This window comes from Macaca thibetana, chromosome 1 (genome assembly GCF_024542745.1).
Source record: "Macaca thibetana thibetana isolate TM-01 chromosome 1, ASM2454274v1, whole genome shotgun sequence".
Taxonomy (NCBI): domain Eukaryota; kingdom Metazoa; phylum Chordata; class Mammalia; order Primates; family Cercopithecidae; genus Macaca; species Macaca thibetana.
Window position 1 is genome coordinate 197,144,031 of NC_065578.1, and position 12,099 is coordinate 197,156,129.

Here is a 12,099-nt window from a genome sequence, read left to right on the forward strand (position 1 = left end):
GAGAGCACCCAGGAATAAGAGAAAGGGCATGTGTGGTACAGAGGAAGTCCCCGGAGTAACTAAGCTGATGCACACCTTACAAGAAGGGGCTATGGAAGGAAGAATTCAAAGGCAGCTGTCACGCATGATGAGTTAAAGGGCTAAGGGATGCAGCCATAAAAAGAACAAGATCATGTGTTATGCGGGAACGTGGATGGAGCTAGAGAACACTATCCTCAGCAAACTAACGCAGGAAGAGAAAACCAAATACCACATGTTCTCACTTATAAGTGGGAGCTAAATGATGAGAATACATGGACACAGGGAGGGGAACAATACACACTGGGGCCTGCTGGAGGTGGCGGGTGGGAGGAGGCAGAGGATAAGAAAAAATAACTAATGGGTACTAGGCTTAATACCTGGGTGATGAAATAATCTGTACAACAAGCCCCCATGACACAAGTTTACCTATATAACAAACCCCTGAACTTAAAAGTTAAATTTAAAAAAAAAGAAAGAAAGAAAAGGCTAATAGAGAAGAGTCCACCTGACACGCCTGTGACAGAGAAGTCTTAGGATCCCCAAAGTCCCTTCCTCCCTTTCCTTAACACAACTTACTACTCTCAGGTACTTGCAGTGATGGTGAGGGAAGGAGGGTAGCACACACCACCTCCTCCTCCAGAAGATCCTTTCCGAAAGCCACTGATAAAGGTAGGGCTAACTGATCCTGCCTGCTTGCACCCTGGTATAGACAGACAAAAAAGGCAGCAGCAGCAGAAAGTAGAATGAGGGCACGGTGAGGATGTGCTGAGGGGCCACAGCGTCTTGGAATCACAAGGTGACCGCACACGCATGGAACGCCACTCAGCCCCTGCACATCTCTTTATTTCAATAGAACCAAAAACCACGGCCAGAAAGCTCAGCTAGTTAGCAGGAGGCTATGCTCACAGCGTTAATCCTACTTCTGTTGGTTACTTTTGCTCCAGTCCACAGCCATGGACTTCTCCACACCTACAGTAAACCAGGTGGCCTTTTCACAAATGTGTGCCACCATAGACAGGGTGACAAAGAACACAAACACCACCAACATCTAAAACAACTTAGGGGTATCCCAACCAAGAGTGGAGAACACAATTCCAAATGAACTCAAACCTACATGCTTTGTGTGTGTTGTTAGTAATACATGTATCCTAAAATTAAAAAAAAAAAGAAAAAACATAGTAATATATGTATCTGCCCCTTTTTTCCCTTCGATAACATATGCTCTTCATAAAAGGAAAATTATGAAACAAGTGCATTCAACAGAATGAGGCAGTGAAGGATTGTATTTATCAAATAACTGATTTCTTTTTTCATTTCATACAAAGGTTAATTTAAAAATAAACATGTCTATATTACATAAGCTGTAGAAGACATAACCCAAGTCTTCTAATTAAACTAGTTGACCTGCCAGGCACGGTGGCTCATGCCTGTAATCCCAGAACTTTGGGAGACTGAGGGGGGTGGATTGCTTGAGGTTAGGAATTTGAGACCGGCCTGGGCAACACAGTGAGACCCTGTCTCCAAAAAAGGAGGAAAGAAACTGGTTGACCGGATAATAGAGATGAAAAACAGCATATTTAGGCTAGGCACGGTGGCTCATGCCTATAATCCCACAGTTTAAGAGGCCAAGGTGGGTGGATCACCTGAAGTCAGGAGTTTGAGACTAGCCTGGCCAACATGGTCAAACCCTGCCTCTACTAAAAATACAAAAATTAGCCGGGCATGGTGGCACATGCCTGTAGTCCCAGCTACTCGGAAGGCTGAGCCAGGAAAATCGCCTGAACCCAATACACGGAAGTTGCAGTCAGCTGAGATCGTGCCATGTACTCCAGCCTGGGCAACAGAGTGAGACTGTATCCAAAAAAAAAAAAGAACAGAATAGAACAGAAAAAACTCCCAGCATATTTAGAGGTTTAATGACTCAATCTTAGAAGTTTTACTATTGAATTTATTTCACCAACTGATTTTAACAACAACACACACACACACACACACACAAAACATGAAATCTTTTAAAGTTACAATTCTTATAAAGTTGTGTTTGACTGCCCTGGGCATAAGGAAAACTGGCCATTCCTGTTGCACAAGTCAGTGCAAACTAAACAGGTTTGCAAAATACGTCCTGTTATACAAGTTGTGACACACGACTAAGTAAGGATCTTTGGAGGAACAATAATATTTTGACTCAATTATTTTCAATTTATTTTGCTTTCATGATACTTTTGCATATTGACGCAGAAAAACATTTAAAACTACTCTGGATTTTGGGAACGCAGATCCTCCCATGCCCCAAAATGTAACAGAAAACAGATTCATATGATAAACTAGATTCAAAAGTGAAAATATTACAACAAAACCAAAGGCTCTCTGGGTACTACAGATGGATGGGGACGGGGGGGGGGGGGGAGGTGGAGAAATCAAAGGCTCTATGCAATTATAAACTATAAGTTTTTAAACATCTGTAGGCCCTCAATTTCCTTTTCCTCCCAGGCATCTATCTTAGGACGTTTCTTATATACTAAGGTTATAGGAGGGTAAAGTCTACAGCCTTTATTAGTAGACAGAATTCCTCCTAGAATTCCAAAGAACAAAAACAACAAAGTGATCCATGAAGCCAAATATATATTCTCTAGTTATTCAAATTGTGGTATTTTTATTTATACTTAAAACCCATAAAAGGTTTTTAATGTAAATGGCAATCCCATCACCATCAAAAAAGCATATTAAAAAGTTACACTACCTAATTTTGCAGATAAACAACTGTTTCCCTTAACTCAGCACAATCGAGGATAGAACCTGTACAATGGCCAGTAAAATGGGATAATGAACATACAGTAGGTGCAATTCTAGAAAATCAGCGTTCATCCCAATCCTTGATCAATGATACAGTATAACTGTGTTGACCCCCAGCTGCACATCTCAGTCCCGTGTTTTCAAGGACCTGGCTGGTGACCCTTCCCTTCTACAAACACACCACCATTGCTGACAGTGTAAATGATTACTTACTAGGCAACAGGCCCTGCGCCAAACACTCCATTATGACCACCCTTAGAAGCCACATGTGCTCTCCTGCATGGATGAAGTTAAAGTAACTCGGTTTCATAGAGTCCTGGCTCTTTACCTCAACCTTAGACAGTAAGAAGTCCCAAGGCAGAAGAAGCCCTTTATCAGGAAGGACATAAATAAAATTGCACAAATAAGCAAAGAAACACCTGCCTCTAGGTTAATCTAGATTTTTTAGGCATTTTCTTCCACCTGGGCCATGTTACAAATGGGCCCTAAAAAATCTGGTAACTGTTGAATCTGGCTGACAGGTCCCTAGGGTTTGGTTATATCATCCTCTCTATTACTGTGTAGGTTTGAATTTTTACCTGGTAGGGAAGAAGGCAGAGAGGGAAGAAGGAATCCCACAAAGAAACTCTACTCTGCCCTGAATAAATGCTCTTTTGCTTACTTAATGCTCACCTCTGTATCTCTTTCACTATCATTTCTGTGTTCTCCTTTTGCCTAATCCTGCCCCTCTCTTCAAAAGGATGAAATTGAGCTCTGAAGTGTCATCTTGTTCCTTAAGAATAATTCAGCTGGGCACAGTGGCGTGCACCTATAATCCCAGTGATTTGAGAGGCTAGGGCAGGAGGATCACTTGAGCCCAGGAGTTCAAGCCCAGGGTGGGCAACACTGTGAGACCCCACCTCTACAAAAATTCAAAAATTATCTAGGCATGATGTTTGTGCCTGTGGTCCCAGCTACGTGTGGCAGGCTAAAGCAGGAGGACTGCTTGAGCCCAGGAGATCAAGGCTGCAGTGAGCTATGATCATGCCACTGCACTTCAGCCTGGGCAACAAAGCAAGACTATCTCTAAAAAATAGGAGAGAAAAAAGAAAAGAAAGAGAAATAATCCACCAATAACCAGGGTTTGAGAAGGCAGGCAATCCTGAGCCTACAGAAATCTAAAACATGAAAGGGTACAACTGTTACAGTGGGCTAAGACTTAATCATTATACTAACAGTCACAAAAAGACAAATACCATACGATTCCACTATGTAAAGTAGTCAAATTCACAGAAACAGAAAGTTAAATGGCGGTTGCCAGGGGCTGAGGGGAGGGGAAAATGAAGAGTTGTTGAATGGATATACTTTGTCTTATTCTGTTTTACACAATAAAAGGGTTCTGGAATTTGGCCATCCAATAATGTGAATATACTCAACACCACCGAGATGTACACGTAAAGATGGTTACGATGGTAAATTTTATGTTGTGTGTATTTTACCACAATTAAAAATTAGTATTACTATAATAAAAGCCCCATTTCTTTCTATATGCTGGGTACTAGGCTCAGTACTTCAAAATGATCTCATGTGCATACCACAAGCTTATGTGATGGGAATTATTATCACACTCACACCACAGATGGCAAACATGGAGGCAAAGAGAGGTCGAATGGAGCCAGGATTCCCACTCCAGCAGTCCGTCTCCAGTGCCTAGACACTTAGTGGCTGCAGCTGCATGGCGCTGTCTCACAGGCAAACTGACACCGCCCACTGGAGTGTGAGTTCAGCCTCGTTTTGTATATATCTCTATATTTAGTGTAATGAATCCAGAATATATTCTGTCCCTGCCACTTCTAACACATTACTGAAATTGGAGTCAGGAGGGTTAAAGGTCTGCTAGGACTGTGGCCTGTTGTCCAAATACAAAGTTAGGCGAAGGTCAATACAAGGTATTTTCAGAAAGGAAAAAAAAAACCTATGGAAGAAATCAGTGCAGGTGATTCACAATTTCTTTACTTATATGGCATTCTGAAGACATTATCTCATTTAATTCTATTACAAAGAAATATTACTTTGTCTTCTTTTTTCCTAATGAGGAAATTGAAGCTTAGAAAACTGATCCCATGAAATGATTTGCTCAGTCCCAAAGCTGAGTCTCAAACCACAGGTCTAACTCCAACTGCACAATTCTTTTCACGATTTTAGAACATAAGCCGCTTTGGCATCCACCCCAATATTCTCCATAAACGTACTCTAACTCTGGAAAACAATGACAGGGGAAGGGAGACAGGGAGGGAACTGATGAGAAATATAATACTGTTTTGTCCCACTGCATCATTAAAGTCAACATTTATGTTGAACTTCTAGAACTAAAGGCAGGCAAGTGATGTGCCTATTAAAAGGAAGCTAAAAGCCCACCAAGAAAACCTGTTCTAGAAATGTTTATTATGTTCAAAAGAATCCAGCTGTTAGGAGCCAGGGTCCACTAGACATGCTGAACAATGAACTCCTTTAGCAGAGACCTCCCATTTGGGAAGCCACAGTAGCAGTCAACAGCTTATCAACAGGCCCCTTCAGCTGGCAGTTTCCAAAAGGGCAGCTGTTGAGCCAGCACAGGTTCCTGTATTGCTACAGAAAGGATAGTTCTCGAAACTCGTTCTCACTCTGGAGGTGGCTCTGACAGCCTAGACACAATCTTGCTATGCTAGTTCTAGTGTGTGTCTTCCAGGATCTAATCCACAAAATCCTCTTGTCCAGTTCCAAGACCACTGGATGAGTAAAAGAAAACAAGCAGGGCAATCAGCTCTGACGCCTCTTTGTCATATACCCTCCACTACACTTCAGTGCTCAGAACCTGACATAGCCCAAGCCTGGACAGCTCAGAGCAGCGCAGCCCTCGGGAGGGCGTCGGGCTGGGTGTGTCCCTAAAGGAATGGGCTGGCACATCTCACAGTCATCCTTACAGAAGAAGACCAGATAACCATGCTGCCCAACATTTTTGAATCCCATCAAGATGTCTGTTGTAACACTCTGGATGAGCTGCTTCAGAATCACAGGGAGGGCTGCTCAGAGGGAGGAAAACTTAGCAACCACAGCCAATCAGCTCCAGGTGAGGCACACTGATTAATCATTTCCTTCCTGCTTTCCAGGATGGGAAACATCACAGCAGAGAAGAATGCCCGAACGCCAGAAGCTTGGCTTCCTCAGGCAGGAAGACCCCATCTAGCTCCTTGGCTCTGGGACTATGTGTGGGTCACATCAATTACTCTTGGCAGTAGCTTTCCCTGTCACTATCATTAAGTAAGTATCACCACTAGCTTATATGGTATCCATCTCAAAGGAAGAAACCATCGCGGCCCCCAGACATTACATCACTCCTTTGTGGGTAGGGGTTGCTCCCCACAAGGCTCAGAAGCTCTAATTTACAAGCATTAGAAAACCAAAGCACCAGTAATTTGCCCTGGTTTAAAACTAAGAACAAGGTTCAAACCTGCTGGCTCAACTTCCTATTCAACTGGTTAAGTGGCACAACAGAGAGATGTCACTCAAATGCTTCCCCAGAATATCTGCAAGGCCATCTATTCTTCCCCCCTCCCCGCCCCCGCCCCCCACCCCCGGCAGAAAGATTTATTGTGAAAAGCAAAAGAACAAAGCTTCCACAGTGTGTAAGGGGACCCAAGTGGGCTGCCCTAGGCCATCGATTCTTGAAGTCACGGATGGCCCTAGACCCCATGCATTGCTGACTAGGAGCTCCTAGCTACAATATAATCACCACCACCCACCCACCCCATCACATACAGGATCTAAATTAGAAACTCACTAAATTACTAATAAGGCTCTCTCTCCAGTACCAAAAAGCAGCCATGGGTCAATCAAATAACCGAAGAGCTTTTGGAGCATAAGGACCAAGAGTGTGATTAAGTTTTTCTTCTCAGGCACCTGGGGTGGGGGGTGGGGGTGTGTCTCCCAAATGTCTGTTAAACAGAAATGTCCAAATTTATCAGAAGTCTTTTTTGAAGTTGTGTGATCTTAGCTCACTGCAACCTCAAACTCCTGGGCTCGAGCCATCGGTCCTTGAATTTTAGCTGGGCACACAAAATGCATTTTCAGCCTCCTTTGCAGTTCCTCATGACTATGCAACTGTTGCCTTTTTTGACATTCTTTCCTGTTGACTCAAATGAAGACTTGATAGCTGAAGCTCAAGCAGCCACCTTGCAGCATTGCTATCATGCTAAGGATTGGAGAGCAGCTAAATAAAAGCCCAAGATTCAAACAATTAGAGCTGAGAGCCATTAAGAGTGAGTGCTTCACACCTCTAATCCCAGCACTTTGAGAGGCCGAGACAGGCGGATCACGAGGTCAAGAGATCGAGACCATCCTGGCCAACATAGTGAAACCCCATCTCTACTAAAAATACAAAAAATTAGCTGGGCGTGGTGGCATGTGCCTGTAGTCCCAACTACTTGGGAGGCCGAGGCAGGAGGATCGCTTGAACCCGGGAGGCAGAGGTTACAGTGAGCTGAGATCGCGCCACTGCACTCCAGCCTGGTGACAGAGCGAGACTCCGTCTCAAAAAAAAAAAAAAAGAGTGAGTGCTAAGGTCTAAATGTGTCCCCCGCAAAATTCACATGCTGAAATGCTGAAACTTAACTGCTGATGTGATTGTACTAGAAGGTGGGCCTTTAGGAGGTGATGAGGCCCCTTATGAAAGGGCTTGAGGGAGTGGATTCATTCTCTTCTGCTCTTCTGCCATGTGAGGACACTGCATTAGTCCCCTCCAGAGGATTCAGCAACCAGGTGCATCCTTGGAAGCAGACAGCAGCCCTCACCAGACACCAACCCTGCCACTACCTTGATGTTGGACTTCCCAGCCTCCGGAATTGTGAGAAATAAATTTCTGTTCTTCATGAATTACACAGTATCAGGTATTTTGTTACAGCAGCACAAACATTCTGAAAGAATGAGGTAGACTATCTTTACACCCTGTTTTAGAAGTTTTCTGTCACTTTCAACAGAAGTGATACTAATACTGATGTCAACACCCACATAACCAGCACTCCTTAGTACATGGCTCTTGGTAGAAATGTTCTCTGGAAAGCTGAGGAAATCCTTTGTCCTGGTCTATCAGGCTGCCTTAATTATCCCAGGAACCACAAGTAACTTATCAGCCAAGCCATTTCCATGTGAGTTTTAAAGGGTAAGGTGATGAACATTCGCCTGAACCAGTGTCCCCAGACCACTGGGCACTCTGTCACCTGCCTACCTCCAGATATTTACCCAGAGGTGTATCTTCCCCCTTTCAGCACCTGTTTGTGCCACAGACCAAGCTCTCCATAGAGAAAAGTAGTACCCAGGAGAGGGAAACCCAAAAGGCTATTAACAGTAGAAGACGAAGATTCCCCACAACAGAAGCTCCCAGTTTTAACTCCTGATCCATCTGCTGGTGCAGCAAAGGTAGTCCAGCCTAGAAAGACGCAGATGTTAGACTGCGTCTGAGAAATCTTCTGGTTGATCAACAGTCACCAACATAAACGGGTTCCTAGGACTTTTCCCTAAAGTGCCAATCTCATTAAGCTCTATTACTAGAAAAGACATTTGAAACATTCGCTTCTGGGTTTATGTAATTACATGTTTGGCTCTGCTCTTTAGACTCACCAGCACCTGGAAATTAAGTGGTTCAAAATTAACTGAGTGATGATAATAATAGCTAACACACAAAACATGCTATATGCCAGGAACTATTCTAAGGGCTTCATATATACTTGGTTATATTTAATCCTCAAATCAACTCTATGAAGTGGGTATTCTTATTATCCCTATTTTACATAAGAAGAAACTGAGTCAGAGAAGCAGATTAAGTGACTCAGACCAAAGTCAAACGTCTGAAAAACAGTTGAGCCTGTCTTCAAAGTCAGGTGGGCTGGCTTCAGGATGCGTGCTCTTCGCCACCACACAACTGCTTTGGCTTGTCTTGCCACCTCATCAGAAGGGGATGGAAATCTTCTGATGAGAAAAGAGCCACAAGCCAACATGTGTACACTGAATACACTGGAACCACCAGGAGCAAAACATTCTCAGCAAGGCTCTGTAATTTACTCCCTGAGGGGCTCTGCAAAGCACATGTTTGTTGGACTTTCTTAGAAGTTGATTTTTCTGATAAATATTTCATCAAGAAAAGAGAAAGGTAGGTCACTTCTGATCCCCTACAGCTCATCCTTTGGTTGAAAATGGTGTCTAAGTCCATGCTTAAGGGGGTTGGGATTAATCCTCTGGGAAACACATGAGCCCACGTGGGTGCTTTCGGGAGCAGAAATGAGGAGACCAACTGTTTAAAACTTTACCACATCAAAACTGGTACACTCATGCCGGCTGTTGTGCTGTGAACTGGTAAACCCATTTTAAAAAGCAGTAGAGTAAGAATCAACATGTCTACCCTCTTGCCCAGTAACAAACTTACGGTGAAATTGATCAAGATAGGGGGAAAATAAGAAAACACCCTGAGTAAATAAATAAATATGAGGACAGGAGATAATGGAGAATATAGTACAAATACTCTGACTATAACCACATAAAAGGTATAGGTAAACATGACGGAGAAAATCTGGAAGGCAAATTGGCCAAAAATGAGAACTATGGTTCTTCTACATCATCTTTTTTTTTTTTTTTTTTTTTAATTTTATTGAGACGGAGTCTCACTCTGTCACCCAGGCTGGAGTATAGTGGAGTGATCTCAGCTCACTGCAACCTCCGCCTCCCAGGTTCAAACAATTCGTCTGCCTTAACGAGTAGCTGGGACTATAGGTGTGCACCACTACACCCAGCAAATTTTTTGCATTTTTAGTAGAGATGGGGTTTCAACATGTTAGCCAGGCTGGTCTCAAACTCCTGACCCAAAGTGATCCACACGCCTCGGCCTCCCATAGTGCTGGGAGCACGCCTAGCCTGCTACATCATCTTAAACAAAAAGGCAAAGAGGTGTCTACACGGCTTATGTGAGACCAAGTTCTACGCTCACCCAGAGCCTGGTTAACAGCTACCACCAAGCAAAGACAAAATAGGGCTATGCTTGAGATTCAAGGGGCAATGTATCCCTCGCAATTGAATTAAAATTATTCCATAAAGAATAGTAATTAATTTCAGTCTTTATGCTAAGGCTGAATATGGAATCTATGGATCCTACTTTGTACTTGTCCCCACAGGACAAACACAAAAGGCATCTCACTCACTCACTCACACACACACACACACACACACACACACACACGCGCGCGCGCATGCGCACGCACCAAAAAAACCTGAATAGATCCAGGCTTGTTGCTAACTTTGGTGAACTGCCGCTTATGATGCCCTCTCCAAGAGGTAGAAACAAAGAGGAGACCTGCTAGAAGATTAATTATTACTGACTTGTGGGTGCAAGTGAGGCTGGGTCTATTTCTTTCCCCTTTTACTTGAGCGTTAAGAGGCAAATTGGGATAGTGAAAAACAACAAACTGGGCCCCTTATCCTGGGTGACACGCCAAAACCCACCCATTTGCTAGGGACTGGTCTACTGAGCAAAGATAATACGCTTATTACAGAAATTATGGACTGAAAGAAAGAACTGAAGTCCTTGGGTATGAGACACAAAACGAAAGCTGACTTTCCTCTGTCTTTAAAAAACTGAATAGATCAAGAGAGCACAATGTGCCAGTTGGATCCTCTGCTGAATCTTTCCAAATTGCAGGCCACACATGAGTAAACATTTAATGTGGATGTAACAGCACAACAGTGCTTTGTTGTACAAAGTATATTTTAGTTAATTCTTCCATGTAGTAATGCTTATCCAAACTGGAAAATCAGAAATCAGACTGTCTAGTTATCAAGATTTTTTAAAATTTCTTCTTAATTTCTCCTCCAGCACCCACATCTAATGCCCAAATACAGAGCAACAGGGGAAGGAAAGAGAAAGCAATGCCAAGCACCCACTTCCCTTCCTTTTTGAGAGTCTCTTTCACATCTTTGAAAACCAATCTTATTATTTATTCCTCATAGCATTTGAAGAAAGGGGTTCAAGTCCTCTATTGGCTGTCTCAATTCCCTCGACTGTTCCTTTCTAAGTTTTGCTGAATTCATCATTCATCACCACCATCTCCGGGGCCCCAAAACTCCAAGAATCAAAAAAGAGAAAAAAAAAGAACTCCCAAAGCCACACAGACCATGTTCCTGTACAAGGAGGAGTAAGTTCATCACACTGAAAGTCATCATAAATTTTCAGGGCTAATCTACTACTGACAAAATAATAATATTAAATAATAAAAAGCAAACGTCCTATGAATATGATGATTTTCTTTTATTAATTTGTGAAACCGACACAATAATCAGTAGATATGGGCCAATCTCTTATTTCAGACCCACACAAATATAAGTAACTGATATGACAAAGATGCAAATGCAATTCAGTGGAGGAAGGACAGCCTTTTCAAGAAATGGTGCTGAAGCAACTGAATGGATATCCATTGACCAAAAAAATGAACCTCAACCCAGGCATGGTGGTCTGCTCTGCAAAAGACCCTGCCAAGAGAATGACAACAAGCTACAGTCTGGGAGAATAATTTGCAAAAGGCATGCCTGAAAGAGGTTATTATCCAAAATATACCAAAAAATAAAAACACAAAACTGTTAAAATTCAACAGTAAGAAACAAACCTGACAAAAAATGGTCTAAAGACCTTAACAGACACTTCACCAAAGAAGACATATAGACGACATATAAGCATATGAAGAGATGTTCCACATCTATTGTCATCAGGGAAATGCAAATTAAAACAAGGTACCACTACATACCTATTAAAATGGCCAAAATGTAGAACACTGACAACACCAAGTGCTGACAAGGATGTGGAGCAACAGGAACTCTCACTCATTGCTGGGACTGCAAAATGGTATAGCCACTTTGGAAGACAATTTGGCAGTTTCCCATAAAACTAAACAGTCTTACCATACAATCCAGCACCCATGTTCCTTGGTATTTACCCAAAGGAGTTTAAAATGTATGTTCATACAAAAACCTGCACATGGTATTTAAGAAGCTTTATTCATAATTGCCAAAACTTGGAAGCAAGCAACCAAGATGTACTAAAGTAGGTAAATGAGTAAACTGTGGTACAGCTAGACAATGTAATGTGATTCAGTGCCAAAAAGAAATGAGCTGGCAGCGGACGTGGTGGCTCACGCCTGTAATCCTAGTATTTTGGGAGGCCGAGGCATGCGGATCATGAGGTTAGGAGATCGAGACCACCCTGGCCAACATGGTGAAACCCTGTCTCAA

At 42.8% G+C, this 12,099-nt stretch overlaps 2 protein-coding genes across 2 annotated transcripts in view; one reads left to right on the forward strand and one right to left on the reverse strand.

Annotated features, from left to right (window-relative positions):
- The window catches only part of UCK2 (uridine-cytidine kinase 2), an 84,889-nt gene that overhangs the window by 21,357 nt on the left and 51,433 nt on the right, over positions 1–12,099 (reverse strand). The gene's annotated exons all lie outside the window — the stretch shown is intronic.
- The window catches only part of TMCO1 (transmembrane and coiled-coil domains 1), a 168,430-nt gene that overhangs the window by 11,184 nt on the left and 145,147 nt on the right, over positions 1–12,099 (forward strand). The window lies entirely within an intron of this gene.